We start from the raw sequence: 6,000 nt of genomic DNA, 5'->3' as shown, positions 1-6,000 counted from the left end.
TAACTAAAATGCTAGTTAAGATTAGTAATTAAACTTAAACAGCTAATGTAAGTCGAAACTGCCTGCGAGCTTCTCCTGACTATACGGTAATTAATCTACTATGCGACAGAAAGTTGCGTAGTTATGACACAATCGTTAGCCTATTTTTATAAAAACGTCTGCTACGGGGCCGTGAGATACAAGGTAATGGAGCCTTTTATACTTTGTCGTGTTTCTTTAGAAATAAACAATGGACAAATAGAGTCTTTAAATGCTTCAGATGTAAAGTTAATCGCTGTCAAAGTGACGCCAAAATGAATGGGAGTCAATGGTATGCTTACCGGAGGCGATATTACGAATTCCACTATGGCCACGCCAAGACCCACCCTTCAATAGCATTCACACACTACTATTGGCCAGGCGTCCATGCTTACATGTACAGGTCCTATCCCCTAACCAATCCCAATCGAGCAGCTTCGTAGGGCGGGTCTTGGTGTGGCCATAGTGCGATTCGTAATTTTGCTTACCGGAGTACGCTTTCCAGATGCACGCTTACCCCCTTGGTCAGTACTTGGATGGGAGACCGCCTGGGAATACCCATTAGACAGTGAAAGAAATGGACACTACGCCATAGATTCCAAAAGTGTATGGCTGCAGCCTGGAGACCTCCTGTCTGCCTACTGTCTCATGCCCTCCCAGCTGGTGCCGTCCCAAGCTTCGACTTTTCAGAATACGAAATCGCGAATTATTTTCTAAATGAAGTCACGGTTACGTTAGTGAGCATGACGCAATTAATTGAACTCCGTTGAAACTTTTAAATTAATGATAGCCATACATAGCCTATAGTTGGCAGATTTGTGGATGTTAATGTTGTCTCCCTGATGTTGAAGTTTGTTCAAGTTTGTTTGATGAAACCTGCGTCAGCGTTTAGTTTGTTAAAGCCATATTACATTAGAGCAGGGGTGTCAAACTCATTTTAGTTCATGGGCCACATACCCCTAATTTGATCTCAAGTGGGCCAGACCTTTAAACCTCTCCAGAAAGATCAGAAACTTTATCTGCCACAGAGTTTCTTGTCAGCTTGATGTTTGCAAACACAAGTTGCTTCTGCTACGACAGCGTTCTAAGGCCATTGTAGAAATAAAAATAATGTTACGGAACCGGGAAAGGGGTAATATTCCGAGAAAAATCTCATCATTTCTAAGATTAAAGTCGTAAATTTACGGAAAAACGAACTTGGATATTATCTGAGATTAAAGTGGTAAATTTGGAGTGGGAATTAATTACTTCTCTGCAATTTTCACACTTTGCGAAGTCATTCAGTGGGCCTGATTGGACCCTTTGGCGGGCCGTACTGGCCCACGGCCGTATGTTTGACACCCCTGCATTAGAGGGTTTAATTTCGAGGTCCATAATTCCGCACATTGTAATCAAAACAATACACATACGATTGTGTACTACTACAGGTTATGTTTATTAAATGAAGCCCAAAATATGTTGCCGACTAGAAATCGCTAGTATCAGCTAGCGCTAGCTAATGTCAACGGTAGGTAGCTGGCAGCTGCTAGCTAGCTAACGCTAGCAAGAAGGGTTTGTGGTGACTTTGCATGGAAACAAGTCGTTACTCGTGACTTGAAGTCGTAACTTACGCGCTAAAAAGTGTCTGGAACGCAGCAATATTGTGGAGCAATTCGCTCTTCCTACAAAAAACAAAACAACAGACAGGATTTCTAGTCCCTCCCTGTTTAGTCAGCCAGCCAATTTGAACTAGATAGCTTTGTGAGATGGCATGTCAATGGATGCGACAGCAGTTAAATAAGTGGATGGTGAAAGGCAACAGGTAGGATTTTATAAAGTGTGACGTCTGTGCTTGGAGGCTCTCAAATATTCATGTTAACAGACTAGCTAGCGTTTGCTAACACTGGGAATGTAGCAGCCAAGTGAGGGTTTATGGCAAGCTTAGAATATGCAAAATCGAGGTTGCTGAGCTGAAAACTGGAAACTATAAGGTAGCATGTACAATAAATGACAAGAATCTGGAAAATATAACTAATGCAATAACTCTGGTTTACCATGGAATCGCTACCAAACTTGGAGGCTTGCAAATATTCGTGTTAACAGACAGTTCTCAGACTAGCTAGTGTTTGCTAACATTAGCAGCCAAGTGATGTTTACGGCTAGCTTACTTGCAAACCGATGTTGCTGATAGCTACATTTAGATTTTGGTTAAACCCTGTGGTACCAATCCCATGCATGACATATCTCAATGTTATTCAGGTAAAATAACAACTGGTAATATAAGGTAGCGTGCACAATAAATGACAAGAAGCTGGAAAACATAACTTATGCAATAACTCTGGTATTAATATATTTTGTTTTACCATTAGCTGTTCATGTTAGCTGTGCTGTCAGGCATACAGGCTATAGTTACATCTGTTGGTTGACATGGAAGCTGTAATTACAGGGTCACATCTCTCTCTCTCTTTAAAGGTCTGTCTTAAGTGGCTCTCCATATTTGTACTTTTTAAAATCCAAAATGTGAATGTAATTTCAACAGCAGCACAACCTTACTGCATAATAGTTGTCCTATCTGATGCCATCACTAGGCTGATTTAAGAATTGAATTTAGGCTGCTATATTTAACAGTGAGTTCATTTCATTCAGGTGTGAGGATGGTGGATCAGGAAAGACAGGGGAAGGCAACAGGTAGGTCTAACATTAGGTGGACGTGTAGGGGGAGCCACTTGATACCAACAGATTCATTTCTTAATATTATTAATATGGAAAACTAATATGGAAAATCTATTACATAATGTTTGTTTGACAATATGTCTTAGTGGAGATGAACACAGGCAAGGAGTGAATGAGACAGACATGAAGTCGGCGATGGCATCAAGTAGAGATGAGACCAGTGATGACATCAGGTAGGAGTTCTATTAGTTAGACCACACAAAACTAAATGTCCAGTATGGTTTGAAGTTGGTTTGAAGCGCCAAAGTTGTTGCTGCATACCCCTCTGACACTGGGTTAGGCCTGCACGATATTGGAAAAAACTTACATTGCGATATTTTTTTTCCCTGCGATATATATATTGCAATATGAAAAAAAGACAAATTTTTAAAAGAGGACATAAATAGTCCTATTTAGAAATACTAAATCATTCTCAACTACTGGGGTGATTTTGTAGGGGAGTCCATCTACAAAGAAAATAAAAATGAAAAAGGAAATGTTCTTATGTGAACCAGTCTTTGTTGAACTTTAATGCTTTACAAAAACCAAAGCAAGTAAGGCTGTGATTACTCTTGAAGTGATTTTGGAGAGGGAAATTAGGAAGAAATACACTGGTTGACTGACATGATACCATTGTATTCATATCATATCAATCCAGGCTAAAGTGAATGACATTAATAATGCATGCATGTTGCTTCCTCTAAATGTCAGGTTGTGGTCGACTAGCGGGGCCTGCTTTGGTTGTTTGATAAACTGATTAAAATTGATCATGATTGTTGGTTTGCCGTGCATGCAGAGCCTGCATGTCACACTCTTGCAACAAACTGTGTATCCAAGAGCACTTAAATCAGTGTAAATGACGTTATATCAGAAACAGACTGCTGTTGTAGATTAGTGTTATGTTTCCAGCGTCGCAGCTCCAAACCATAACGTTAGTTGGGACAGACACCTTGTTTCTTTAGGCTAACTATGTTAGCTTTAGCCTGGCTGGTAGCAGCTTTCTGCGGTGAAAAATGGCTGGGATATGTCGTGATTACGTTGCATTAATTAGTTGATTTAGTTTGTCTTTGCAGCGAACATAAATCACTGACTACTGTAGCTTCACTACCCATGGAAAAGCATGTGCATCACTGTGTCAGCGTACAGTACTTTTCTACACACGGGAGAGCCTCACTTCCCATAACAACCCCCCGCTGACAAGTAAACAGTATGGAGGATACAACTTTTTTTGTAAAATCTTTATTTAGAACAAAAATAATTCTTATATTGACAAACTCTGTTTTGAACAATTCAAGTATGAGTTATTTCTAAAATGCAATCACACCTCCTAAACAGAATATTTGCAGTTAAACCATATCCATTAATACACCTCATGAGTGACAAGTAAGTGAATGAAAAAAAAATGTAGTTGAAGAATCCAAATAATAAAGTAGGCTACATGAGAAATATCAAAGCCATAATAAAAATAAAAAAAATAAAATGAAAAAAACAACAAACGGAACAAGGGGCTATAGAAAAATAATAAATTCAGAAATAAGGGCGATTGGTTTCTGGCTTGTGCGCTATTAACCTTTTTTATACATTCAAATTCATTCTATAGTGCATTTAACACTAGGGGAGTTTTGCAAATTTATGTATATAGCATTTTGTTATGATAACAATTTTAACCAAGAATTCAATATTCTTGTTCTTCAAGATTATTCCTAACTGAATAGTTTTGAAGTCGAAGAAATCTATATTTTGGAGGATGGAAATGTACAAAAGACGCAAAATCTAAAAGTCTAAAAATAAAAAAAATTAAATTAAATATACAGTAATTAATAAATAAACATATTAATAAATATAGCAATAATTAAATGAATAAATACGGAACAAAACAAATAAAAGAGTAAATAAATGATGAAATACAGAAGCTAATGTAGTTACTACAAAAAGAGAAGAAAAAAAACCTATAGACCTTGATTCACTGTGCAAAGATAAATAGTTCACTAGTGTAATTGCATGTAGTTCAGTCCTCCCCAACCCCAAACAGCATATTCAACAGTTGTGAGCGCCCTTATGTTTCATCATCTATAAATAGCTTGTGTTCACCAGTTTTAATTGCTTACGGCCATACCACCCTGAACACGTCCGATCTCGGAAGCTAAGCAGGGTCAGGCTGGGTCAGTACTTGGGTGGGAGACCACCTGGGAATACCCGGTGCTGTAAGCTTTTTGTTCTCGTCTTTCATCAGCAGAGGGTGCTGCTCATTCTTTGGTGCAGAAAGGATAAACAGCACTAGCGGAAAAATACAACATGTGTTTTATTTGGCAGTGTGGACTTCTTGCTCTGTACTGAAGGCCTACATCAACTCATTCATTAGGCAGTGGGAAATGCCTCTGTAAAGTGTGTGCAGTGCTGCTGATTAATAGTCTACACATGTTGCACTGTATTCTGCTCATCTTAACTTTTATGCAGCCCAAAGTGCCTCACAGAGCAAAATTAAAACAACACAGACAAAAAAAAAAAAAAAAAACTATGAAGCAATAGGCTGCTTTAGATTACAACACTAAGACAATATAATGTTAAAAATTAAAGCCAACGGAATGAAATCTAAATAAACACCAGGGGTAATATATATATAAGATCTTAGCACAAAAAGTAAGGACATTTGTGTTTGGTAGATTATTTCTCTGTGGTAACAATGCTTTTTGGCAATAAATCTTATACCGTTGGAAAGCCTGTTTAGTTCCCTTTCAAATCGTTCCCCATTTGTAAGGAACATAAATTTGTGGAATGAGCAGCAGCACTGAGTATGTGGGTTGCGCCCATGAAAAATTTGCCAAATCTTCTCTGCCAATGCCAAACAGCTTATTCTGCCATTGACTCGTTTGGTGTTTGGTGGATTGGATGATTGAAGTTTGAAGAAACAAGACATATTGGCAATTTAACAATTTATTCATTTCATAAACAGGAGCCTCAGTAGCATGTGGAAGAACCATACACAGCCACAACAGCCTGGCGCCTCCTCCTCATGCTGGTCACCAGCCTGGTCACACACTGCTGTGGGATGGCATCCCATTCTTCAACTAGCATTTGTCGCAAGTCAGCCAATGTGGTTGTGTTGGTCAATCTGGCACGAACAGCACGCCCAAGCTGATCCCACAAGTGTTCAATGGGGTTGAGGTCAGGACTGCTGGCAGGCCATTCCATCCTCTCCACTCCCACATTCTGGAGGTAGTCTCTGATAAACCCCGCCTTGTGGGGGCGAGCGTTGTCATCTTGGAGGATAGAGTTCGGTCCCAGTCTGCA

General features: G+C 39.2%; 1 pseudogene; it reads left to right on the top strand.

Moving 5' to 3' along the window:
- The first annotated feature begins 4,811 nt into the window (after positions 1-4,811).
- On the top strand, positions 4,812-4,920 carry LOC144526089 (5S ribosomal RNA; annotated as a pseudogene).
- Positions 4,921-6,000: the final 1,080 nt, after the last annotated feature.

The sequence above is a fragment of the Sander vitreus genome, chromosome 11 (assembly GCF_031162955.1).
Source record: "Sander vitreus isolate 19-12246 chromosome 11, sanVit1, whole genome shotgun sequence".
Taxonomy (NCBI): Eukaryota; Metazoa; Chordata; class Actinopteri; order Perciformes; family Percidae; genus Sander; species Sander vitreus.
The sequence above is the reverse complement of the archived record's forward strand: the minus strand, read 5'-3'. Positions and strand labels throughout refer to the sequence as shown.